This window comes from Pagrus pagrus (genome assembly GCF_965226575.1).
Source record: "Pagrus pagrus genome assembly, chromosome: 5".
In the NCBI taxonomy this organism is placed as follows: Eukaryota; Metazoa; Chordata; class Actinopteri; order Spariformes; family Sparidae; genus Pagrus; species Pagrus pagrus.
Window position 1 is genome coordinate 19,125,973 of NC_140189.1, and position 12,896 is coordinate 19,138,868.

A 12,896-nucleotide genomic window follows, 5' to 3' on the forward strand; every position below is an offset into this window, starting at 1 on the left:
CCTCATGCAGAAATATTTTGTTGAACTCCAACTCCCAAGAGGCAAACCTGGCTTACTTGATTTGTTACTTATTTCATCTTAACTTGTATATCTTTGGTGTGGCACCATGGACTACTAGACAACTTAGGTTTGTCTTATTTAATGCTAAAAAACACAACATCTGCTGGTCGAAAGATCAGTTTATACAGACTTGGCAAAGCAAACTGAGGAAGATATGAATGGAAGAATCTGAAGGCTTGGACAGGAATCAGATTGTCTGTAGCCTTAGCGGTGTCGCAATTTGTTTTGATTTAAGAATGAAAGCAGGAGTAGTCCTGTCACGAAATGTAAAATTCAATACAATACCTCGAAAAATATCAATATTCAATACCTGTCCCCGTTTTATTTTGTAGGTTTTATCCTCGTGTCACGTTTTGCATTTCCGCTATTTGTTTTTATTCCCTCACCTTTGGTTCATTTGTTATTTAGTGTCAGTGTATTTAATTCTCCGACTCTCACTCTTTGACCGATATTCACGTCTGTTTCCCAGTACTGTTTTGCTCCTCATATTTTACCTGTATTCCAGCCTCGGTTCCCAATGCCTCCCTGGTTTGTACTGGTTGTTTAGTTTTTGCTCTCTTGGATTCTGGTTTTGCTCCCTGCCTTTTGTTTTTTGTGGATTTCACCTTTATTTTATTGCCTTTTGTTTTTCAACCCACCTGTAATTGTGTCTGCATTTGGGTCCACAACCTAACAATACCATGTCCAATACCACAGGGAAAAATTGACAAAACAAAGGGCATACAATTTTATATTTTTATTAAAAGACGAATGTTAAAAGGCTTGTGTACTGTGTGTTTAGCACAAAAGCATCTTCGTTAATTTATTTCTGGAGGAAGTGGAGCTATGTGGGCACCAAGTGTCTGTGTGTGTCAACTCATTGTCGGGGAGGAGAGTGAAAAAATGCAATTAGTACTGTTGTACCACACTGCGAAAAATGAAAATTTAAATTGTTTAAAAAATTCAGAATCAATATGTTTTGATATTTTGATATTTTTAATAACACAAATAAGGAGTGACAGGAAAAAGTTCTATTGAAATCATCCATCCACTACAACTGAATAATGCAAACACAATTTAAAAAGTAGGTACATGTTTAAGAAAGTCTGTCTTGTTTACGTAATTCATGCTGTACTTCATTCCTGCCAGGTACCAATTTTTGTTACAACTGTATTATATGTTAATGTGGCCTCTATGCCATGTAACCATTGTCTTAAGTCGGAATCTGAATCATTAAACAAACATGTTGACAGAAATTTCTGCCACTGGGACTCTTTTTTTAAATAGTACCACTGGGACTCACCAAAGCCAGAAATTTCAAAACCTTTTAAACCCGTCTGTCTTGAGGGCAGCGCCTTTCATTTTTACTGCACTCACCCTCATCTGAGCAAATAATCTGTAATAGTCTTGTGTTTGTCTGTTCAACCAAGGTGGGTGAAACTGTTTGTGCAAATCCTCTGATTTATTCAAAACAATGCACTAATGCTGCCTCCATTAATGTAGAGCATTGCTGCTTGTTTGCTGGAGGGTTTTTTTCCCATGAAAGAAGTACCTGCTCATAGGTGTTAACACTGACAAATGCAGAAGCTTTCATGAAGTGTGTATAACATACATGTATAATGAACAGCCAGCACTTTGGGTTTCAGTTTTGGATACCCTTCAGAGGACGGCTTCCTTCTCACTATGCAGACACTGAGCAGGGACTTTTGTAATTGTATATAACAGACTAATTTATAATTGCAAATTTAATATACAAGCCTCTAGAAAACTCACTATGACTGTTTGAATATTTTTCTGAATATTTATGTTCTCTTAAAAGACAGGATAATATGTATCGTTTCTAACAGCTTTCAATAGGCACTAAGGTGCAACACTGAACCAGCAATGAGTCTAAACTAGGGAGGCTACAGCCTGTGTCTGCAGTGCTCATAATATCTGACAGAAATCCAAATTTCTGCATCAGTAACTAATGCAAGTCATGTCTGCTGCTGCATCTGGTCCGTTGACATACTGCTCTTTGAAGCTCACCGAGTACAGGCTGCACCAAAAGGCTATTCTTCCTTTATTGCGCTGCTTATCACTTTCATTTTTTTCCTTGGAGACTTTCCAAAGAGCTAATTCTTTTTTTCTGGATGGCTGAAGGCAGTCAAGCCAATCCTGTGGAGCAGCTTCTGCCATGCTGCACTGCACCTACTACAATCCAAATAGGGTCATGACTAGAGGGTATCTGCATGCTGTTGGAAGTGACATTCCTCTCCGCAGTGTTTGTGTGTGTTGTACGATCTGGGCAGCTGTCTGATGTCAATGTTACTGGAGGCCATGGCACAGGATGTCACAATGAACAGCATGAATAAGCTACACCTACCGTAATTAGTTGTTTTCTAAAGCTAGATCATTATTTCGTTACATATTCTTTACTTGTACATCTGTGGAGATTTATTCCAGATTACTTTAGAGCTGATATTGAAAGACAGTTTTTAACCTTCACTCAGAATTTCCTGTTTGCAATTACTTAAAACTAAATTGTCAGGGAAGACTGCTGAGTGTCCTATAGTTTGTCTTTTGGTCTTTGGTTTGGCTTCTGCTTACACATTAACAACTGTAAAAAAGAACAGGATAATCCATCCATTCATCCATCCATTTCAGCCACGTATCCATAGCCAGGTCACAGTGGCAGCAGGCTACACAAGGTTTTGGCATCACAATTAATCAAAATTTATTGGGTGTGATTGATGCTTTACAGTGCCTGACTACTGAGGTCCTGCATTTGACATCGCAAACCTGTAACATTTCAATGGCGAGGCAGCAAGCTCTTGCCATGGAGGGCATTTGTATTAATGACACCTGCTGAAGTTGCAAGGTTTTTGGGAAATAATGGCATGACAAAGAACATTATCGCTTTCGATTGCTCAAACACAAGTTGTGAATGTTAACTTTAGTTAGGCTACACTGTTTTGTGAGGCTTCAGATTATATTAGAAAAAGCCCCATTCGGGACGAACAAATAGACTCACTGACAGTCAAAATGCATGTACTATATCAGAGTGAAGGGTAAAGTCAGACGCTCCGTTGTTGGATTTAGGGCATTTGACCTTCCAGCAATCCCAGCCAAACTCAAGATAGCTTTACGTTTGTCAAACCGGGAAGTACTCATTCTCAAAAGCCCTTTGTCTTTCAAAATTACATAAAAATAAAGCAAATATCTAATGGTGTTGTGTTGCTGTATTGTTTGAAACAGTATTTCTTATACAGTATAGGAATAGTAGTGTTTTTCTTTCTTTATTTCAAGAACTGCCATATTACTGGGCCTAACTAGCTCTAACCTGCAGGACCATAATAATGCAGCTCACTCTTTACATGTTTTCCATTTGGCTCATCAACCGATGAGAATGCTGACTTTTGCCTCAGACATGGAGCTTACAGTATATCATGCCTGTAGCCATTGGGTACATGTTAAAGACTTCTTTACATGGTTCTGATTTTAGAATGAGCCAGCTGGAAACATTAAATAGTCAGCTGGAGATAGTTTTCCAACTTATAGGGAGTGGGACTTAGGGGACTTGTAAGGATCTGCTAGGAACCAAAATCGATAGTTGTCAGCTTGGAAAGACAAGCCTGCTTTGTTAAATCAAAGACCCATGGTTTCACGAATTACAATAACTTTTGGGTGGTAAATCTGTCCTCGTTACCCTTGTAAAGTGCATAATGTGCAGTGAGAGAATGGAAAGGTTGGTATGCATAACAAGAGTAACTAACAGGGCAGCACTTCGCAAAAGGGCCAATTTAAAGCCCTGATGTGTGTGGATTTCAACATTTCACAAAATGTAATGTTTATGTATTTATTTATTTATTTATTTAATTTTATTTCAGGTTTGACACATCATTATGCAAGGACTGGTATTTTTCCAATTCAGTGCTTGATGTTTTGTATTGCAATTCACAAATACACCACTGGGGTATGAACAGCTGTACACATGCATTTGTTATGATCACATTATTTATGAAGACTAATCGACAGCTTTGCTAGAAAAGGTCAAACATTAAGCAAGCCCAACAACACAAGACACAAAAAGTCAGTTAATATTACTTACAAGTGCAACAGCAAGAAGTCCAGCTTGCCATTCGTCATCAGCGTCTTACAGCATGTTATTTTATGAAGCACTCACCAAGGACTAAAAGCCAGTCTGAATTTAAGTCTTGTTTGGCTTCTTGCTTGGTCACACTCTCTTTTGCTCTTTATAGCTTCTTCCATCAACACCACCATCAGATCAGTGGTTTTCAAACTTTTTGTGCCCACGGCATAAAAAGCCAAAATCTCAAGGTACACCTGAATTCATATCCTGCAAAATAGCCTCCATACCATGTGGTATGACATCTGTACATGTTTGTGTCTATCTACTCATGCCAATTAACTTAATTTGACATACAACTATATTGCTCATTAAATATTTATTAACAAAAATAATAAATAATTTAAACTTTGTTAAATTACATAAAAGCAGCAACACACATTTATACTAGACAGGTCATGCAATCAAAAATGAGGTGAACTAAAAAATATGAGAGAGAAAAGAGAAGTGAATGTGTGTGTGTCTGTGTGTCTGTGAGAGAGCGAGAGCGAGAGCGAGAGCGAGAGAGAGAAGATATGGCCTGAAAGAGAAGCATGTTGGTTCAGCAAGGTGTAATCACTGTTTACAGACCAAGCTAAGAAGACCAAGAGATGCACTGAGAATGAAAACATATTCGCATATAAACAGTCGATACATATCAAGAGAGTATGCATTGAGGGGAATAAAAAAGCTTTGGTCGAAAATTGTAAAGAAAAAAAAAGAGATGCACTGATAAGGAAAACAAATTTGCATGCCAAAGTGAATATAACCATACATCAACACAGTTTACACTGAGTTGAAAAGAAAACGTTTCTTTAGAAATAATTTTGTGCCGAATCACTAGCGGGCAAATACTAGTGGGACACATGTGGCTGTCTATGTTCGCAGAATTTTTTTATCCTTGGTGGTACTGAAGAGAGGGCCACTTGCAAGTCATGCTCAAAAGAGAGATGTGACCTTCTGTTGCTCTTCATGTAAATAGTGAAGTAGAGCAGAGAATGCCAACTCGCACAGGAAGGTAGCAGGGAAAAGAAGAAGTAGTTCAGTAGCATAGTAGGAGACAGCTGGGTACTTCTGATGCTGAAGCCAAACAAAACTGTCTTAGAGGGAGCCACTGATCTACCAATTAATATCTGGGTACAGCACTGGAGATGGCGTCCGTTTAGTCCTATGAAAGCTGCACTGTCGTGCATGAAGCCAAAGAAATCCAACTTTCCAGTCATAAAATTACACAGATCTTCCACGGTGTTTGGCCCATAAAGTGTGCTCAATAGAGACTTCCATCAACCGAGCAGGCTAACTTCCGGTTTAGCACCCACCTAACTTGAATGGAGATAAACAAATTAAAACACATCTCTTTTAATGTCTGAAGGTGTGCACAAGTACAGCATGCTCCCTGGCTGCCTGTGGCGTGGCCTACTGTATATCCATTGAGCTCTCTTTCAAAGCCTCGTGCCACAGAGTAAGCTTTACCATAAAACCCTGAATCTTATTTGTGGATGTTGGCCCGGCTCTGGTTCTGGTGTCCATTTTGGCACTGTTCCTCACCAGCATTTCCCATTACAGGTCTGAAAACCTCCACCCCCTCCCGGCAGTCCAAAGCTTCCGTGTGACACCAACAATCCCCCTGTGTTCTGAGCCCCCAGTCGGGTGCACGAAGAGTCAGCTAACTGGGCTAACTGAGCAAATTAGCCAACAGCAGTGACAGTTAACAGTTGTTGTTTGAGCAACATGTAAAGCTATCCGTGAGCATCAAAGCGGGACATTCAGACGAGAGTGGATGGAAAAACAGAAAACATTTTTAAAATACAAATCATTTTTCATCGACTGATAGCATGCACTCTTCTTGTGGGAGAACACACTCGCTCACCCGGGTTACATCGCGCAAGAACTGTGTTTGAGGTGCAGAGTGGGAATGACAAAGACAGCATTATCCCTATCAGTGTAGCATCAAAATGATTTCGGAGCTGTTCTGAAGGTAAATTAGTTACATAATGTTGCTTTAGGCGTGAAGGTGCATATGAGGGCTGATTTTTCTAAATTGTCAGCATTGGTGTCAAATAAAACTATAGAGATGAATGAATAAACATGACAAATAACTTCAATGTTTAGTATCATTTTCATATAGCACCTACTTACAGTCAATCTTTAGTAACTGTGGATACTCCTTGCCATTGTAGCACGGCTCCCTATGGTTTAGCAATGTGGTTACCTGGCAACAGTCAAACACCGAGCAAACAAACATCACTTCAACAAAGAGCAGACACCCTGCAGCCATGAGCCGTTAACAGTCTGCAGACTGGAGCATTATTTTCATCCCTCTTTGCCCTTACACATAAAATATTCTGTTACTGATACAACGCTACCATGGGTGAGAGCAAAAGTTGGTCACAGCTTTTTATTTTATTTGCTTCAAATTCAGGACGCTGTATGAAGGCTAATGAACTTTTTAGGTTAATGCATTGGGTTTGCCCAAAAACGCAAAAAAATAAACAATAGTGACATTTTCATTTTTTAACCTTTTGCTGCAAATTGCTTAACTATCATAACACAACTGGGAAAACGATTTTCATAAGTGGTTAACCTAAGTATCGCTCAAAGTGCAGCAGCTGCGACATGGTTGTGCCGCTCACCAGCCACACCAGAGTAAAGGGACTGCACTTTATTCCCTACTACAAAGAGGAATGGGGGCACGGTCAACACACACACACACACACACACACACACACACACACACACACACACACACACACACACACACACACACACACACACACACACACACACACACACACACACACACACACGCAAGCGCTCTCTCCCTCCCTGCATGTGTGTAAAACAAGTTCACCAAAAAGTAAGGCAAAATATTACATTGGCTCAGCTGCACACACATTGCCTTAGGTCCAGTGGTAGCCTTGCATTTACCCTGGCAATAATAATAAAAAAAATACTTGGCACACAAATGATTTTATATTCAGTTCCAAACAAGTCACAATTTAGCATGACCTCTTACAAATGCCTCAAACCATTTTTTCTGTGATTTCAGTGCTAGACTCTCTGGATTCAGACTTCAACCATTTATGCTTACAGTATATTTTAAGGGAGTTTATAATTATCACAGAAATGAGGTCAGTCTGATAAAAAGAACACAAAAATATGCATGAAAGTCACATAACACTGAAAAAAAAATGTTAATTGAAGGGCGGTTTTATTTTAATCTAGTTTATAGAAGTTGTTGTAGATAAGAAAGAAAAAATATACACACATATATATATTACTTTATTTATTACAAGGACAAATAGAGCTAGACTACACATGGCCAATTACCACAACAAACCTACAGTTTCTGTGGGCCATTTCCTAGAATTTAAGTAAAATCGTCATATACAGTATCATCTTTGAACTGTAACAAATGCAATGTATTGTAGTAATTTGTAGCAAGTGATACCAGGCTTTTTATTTCTTTTGGTGTATTTGCATTATTTACTACACATTTAATTATAGCTATACAGTAGGTGCTCGGTACGACACTCACTACTTTTACTATATAGGCTAACTGAGAAAGAAAAGTACCGCCGAAGTGAAAATCATTTAGCACAATATAAAAGTTTTAAAGTGATAGTTGGGGTCTTTGATGTGGGGTTGTATGAGGTTCTTATTCCTAGTCAGTGTATTACCTGCAGTGCTATAAATGACTGTCAGATGGGCAGTGCTGCAGGTCGACCCCAAAGATCCCCAGGGCCCTCTTGGAGATCTGCAAGCTGGCACTGTTTTTATCTACCACCCTGCTCGTCTGTGGTAAGTTTCATTTTAATGTCATAATATAAAAACTCGAATTACTGCCATGCAGTTGTTTGCCTCAGTGCACCGCACAAGTTGCTATTTCTGAGCTGTTTTCGGCTGTAGACTGTTGGTATAACGTCTGCCAAGTCTGTCTGTCTGGGGGTCTATCCCTAAGCTATATACCGCACTCTGCGTGTACCGTTTTCAAAATCGCCATCGCTACATGAAACAACAACAACCTCCAAGCTTGCAACCTACACGCTGAAACTGGCAAGTTACTCCAACACTAACCTGTTCTCTAACGGCACGAATGTAAACAAGCGAGCAGCTGCTACCTTTTTTTGCAGCGTTTTAGCCATTTTAATGCCAGAGCTCGCCTCCTCAAACCAGGTTTCCCCCCCAACACTATTTTACAGGGGCACCATCGCTGCATCCTGGGTTAAACGCCACCCAAGACAATTGTGATTGGTTTAAAGAAATGCTAACAAGCCAGAGTGTTCTTTTCCGCTATACCAGAATTAGAATTGGTGCAGCCAGACCTCTCTCCAGCCCTGACACAGTGCTGTGGAGCTATGCAAGCCTCGAGTCCAAGTGCACATTTGAGCCAAATTTGAAGAAAATCTCTCAATGTGTTTCTGAGATTTAGCATTCATGAGAATGGGATGCCATGAGGTCACAGTTACCTTGACCTTTGAACACTAAGATCTAAGCAGTTCATCTTTTAGTCCGAGTGGACATTTGTGCCAAATTTGAAGAATTTCCCTCAAGGTGTTCTTGATAAATCACGTTAACAACAATGGGACGGACAGACAGAAGGACGGATGGACTAACAACCCAAAAACATATGCCTCCAGCCACAGCTATCACTGGCGGAGAGGCATAACAGAAATGTTGTTTCATTTTCATTTGATGTTGTTCATGTTTGTTGTGATGATAAAATGCAGGTAAAACCATATTGATAATTGCATGGTTGGAATGAGATGAATGTGACGCTGACTTGATTTAGAGCAGACCATCTTTCATCCAAATTGTGTTTACCAACAGTGAGAGAAAGTATTCTTTAAAAATCTTGCCTGTGTTCTCTCATTAAAAACCCATCCTTTAAAATCCCCCATGTGGATCATGAAAGAATAGCCTCACTCCAACATCAAACCTTTAATTTTACATGGAGAGGAAAATTGTGATTACTAAGATTACCTTGCTAGATTTCTGTTTTTTTTATTTTTTTCATTATAGCTTACTGTGCAGGGAACACACATTGCATCAATAATATATGTGAAACTCTGTGTGAAATCTGAAGACAACAAAACACAGAAAAAAGTTGATGGAAAATTTGCCATTAAACAGCTCTACCCTCTTTCTAATGCTGTTATAGATTTTTTTAAGAGATATAAGCAGACTCCATGCAGCGACATATCTGCTGCTCATCTCCACTTCAAAACCAGGGTACACAGCCAGTCCTACCGCTGACTGCCGCTCTGCATCCCCACCGCCAACTGGGTTTATATGAGGTGAAAGAGCTTCTCTCAGTGGGGAGGGAAGGGGAGACAGGGAATGAGAGGAAGATCAAGAGGATGGGAAATCATACTGTACTTGTGTTCAGTCACGCCTTGTGGACGGCACAGCGAGAAAACATCTAAAACATGGTAAAGACTGTCACATGCTAGCTAAATGGGCTTTAATATAGACACATGCTGCTCCTCTGTCTGACCTGAGCACACACTCTGGGTTTGCCACAAATATATTTCAACTTCCTGTATTCAACACACCCACGATTTCTCCTGGAAACTGGAAACTGACTGTGCTGCAAAAGTAAACTTCACTGAAAAATAAATCTATACCATCCATGGATGTGTGCTGAAAAATAGCCAGATAAAAACAAAAGAATTGAAATAGAATTAATATTTGTTTTACTTCATCTTGGATGGGGTAGCACTTGATAGCTTGATGGTCAGAGCTAGCCTGTCTGCATTGGCTAACTTGACATTAAGCTCATCCCTCCTCAAAGTGTTTTTCAATGCATGTATTCACAGGAGCTCTCAATGATATAACGTACACTAGCTCCTTAAATCTCTCTCCCTCTACCACACTGATTAGCAGGATATCTGTCTCAATCATTCGGCATGTCAACCGGGTGATGGCCAGCCTTGGGTTAGGATTAGGATGCACATTAAGCTTTCTCCCCCTAGCTAGGAGCAACTTGAGCTTTGGCTGCAAGCCATCCATGGACATGGAAGCCGGGTGCTTGCTCTTAATGTGGTACAGTATAATGCTAGTACTACAACTTAAGAGCAGCATCACAATATGTATTTGACTTTGTTGCCTTTCTTGTTGTTGAGCATACTTCATTTTTCACCTCAGACAGGTAACTAGCAAAGGCGTTAGCCAGAGTGTGTCTGCATGCAAATTAATCTATCGGCCAACATACATAACTGGTTAAAATTGAATTTGCAGTGGTTGACCACTGGCACCCCTAATTAGTAGCTGCAACTCTTTAAGAGCATAAATGACAGACAGCTGGTAAAGAGAATTGTTGGAATCTCCCATTTAAACTTTGGAGTGCATCATCATTTTGAGATGATCACCTTAAACTCAGCTGGAAGCTTCAGGATTCAGGGCCATGAAAGCGTTCATCCTGTCAGCCTGTGAGGCTTAACATAAGCTCGCACAGCTTAATGCAAAGTGGCCAGCAGCAACATTAAGGCCTGTCAGTGAAATATTACAATTACAGCTGCCGAGCGAGTAAAATTTTTAAAAAAAAATCTAATTAATTACAAGCTTTCTGATTAATGAATCGAAATTAATCACATATACCAATATTTTCTGTAAGCATTTAAAAATATTCATATTTTGGAAGAAGAGTGAATCAATGAATAAATGGTCATTCTAAACTTTAAAAGCAGGTGATATTTCAAGCTTGAAGAACTCCAATAGCACAGAAATTCCTCATCTTTCCTGAAATTATGTTTTATAATTTTTGGTAAATAACTTAATTTTGTGCTTAAACCTAAAAAAAAAAAAAAAGAAAGAAGAAGCTGTCGCTAAAAGTGAATGGACTACAGTAGAATCTGGGACTTTCAGGTCATCCACCAAGCTTGTTATAAGAGTGGCATGGCTCCTTAAAGAATTGGGCAGTTTGTAGTGAGTGTGTGGAGAGTTACGGTCGGTGGCTGAGCTCAGAGCAGACAACTGATAGCCACCAGAGCAGACGAAACGTTTAGCAAAGAGGCTGTCTAGTGGCAGTAAATGTACAGCACAGGTTACAGTTTGACCATGACTAAACTCTGCAGCTCCTCAATATACAAAAAGACCTCATGTCTGAGTGACAGCTATCGCTATCACTACAAATATCCAAGTGTCTGTGCCAATATCCATGCTATATGTGTCTGTGCTTATATCCATGCTATTTGTGTCTGTGCTAATACCCATGCTATTGCTATCCATGCTATCAATGAAAATCATGCTGAAACGACAGCGTCTGGAAGCGACGGTATAACGTTCGACTACAGCCCATACTCGGTTTGGAAGACTTTTAACCATTAGAGAGAAACACAGGTTGGAGTGGGTCTTTTCCATTCAGTATGCTCAGCAGCGTTTAGTTATCTGCCTCCATGTTGTTTACAAAGCTGCTGTGGAACGTGTTTAGTGGCATAAAGGTTAAAGGGCGATTAATCTGATTTTTTTTTCTATTTACACATTATTTGTTCTGTAATTAACTAATCAAAATTAACATTTTATTTTGACAGCCCTAATTACAATATTAATATTGTGAGACATGATTTATTATTATTACTATTATTATTATTATTATTATTATCATTATTACCATAACTACATTATTATTAAAAATAATAAAATATATAATTTCTGAATTTAACACTTATGTAAAATCTTCGTCAATGTGAGCTTTGTACAACTTCAAAGGTAACTTAAAAGATGTCTTTTCTCTGTGATTGGTCAGAAGAGGACTTTGACAAAACTGCATTATTTAATCTGTTTATATTCATTTTGAAATGATTAATCTTTGATACATGTATCATCTTTTGATACAACATAAGGCCATTTTCGTTTTGAGGTCTAACATGCAACCACATGGTGTTTGTGGCCTATTTAAGGTGACGCATGACGGCGGAGTTTTAAAAGAGAATCACAACATTAATGAGCAGTTCTACTTCCCTAACAACAGGGCGTCTGTGCTGACAATTGCTTCTACATGCTGCTGCACGGCTCAAACGGTGCAACTGACTGACAAATTCCAACATCTGCTCTCCTCAGATGTGGCATCACCCAATGAGCATAGAGGAAAATTATCCAAAAGATTAACTTATGTAAACAAATGACATCAATATATTTCATCCAGATTACATGTAGACAAATAATAATACTGAACAGATCATTTCAGAATTCCAGTCCAATAGACAGGAAGAGACACAGGGTAATAAAATTAATGTCAGTATTTTCGCTTGTTCACTCCATTGGAAGTGAAGAAATTGCAGAAGCAATGTCTTTAAGGTTATGACTGACAGTAATTCACAGAAAATTTAAACCAATATGTGAGAAATTATTGCCTTGTTGTGTTTGCAGTGAATGAAACTTGCAAGACTTTTCTTTGTTTCAGTTGATACCCATCTGCTGGCCCTCAGTAAGTTTGCTCCTGATATTTATTCAGCTGTTTCTCCACTGTGTAACCAGATGAACAGTAAGAAAAGACAATGTGAATTTGCGTGTACCTGTGTGTATTTATGCTAAATTCTGTGTACCTGTGTACATGGGGAGTGCCAAATGTATCTTTTTTTTTTAATGCCTTGACATCTTTAGTTATTTTTTAAAATTAGAAACACCTGTGCTTTTCCTAAAATGACAAGTCTGCTGTAAAAAAAAAAAGAAAAAAGGATTGTAGTAGTTAATTGTCAATTAAAATAAACAGACCAATGTTAAAAAATGATACAAAATGCAATCCTTT

General features: G+C 38.9%; 1 protein-coding gene across 6 annotated transcripts in view; it reads right to left on the reverse strand.

Moving 5' to 3' along the window:
• Nucleotides 1-12,896, reverse strand: part of LOC311257296 (uncharacterized protein) — a 232,517-nt gene that overhangs the window by 127,079 nt on the left and 92,542 nt on the right. The gene's annotated exons all lie outside the window — the stretch shown is intronic.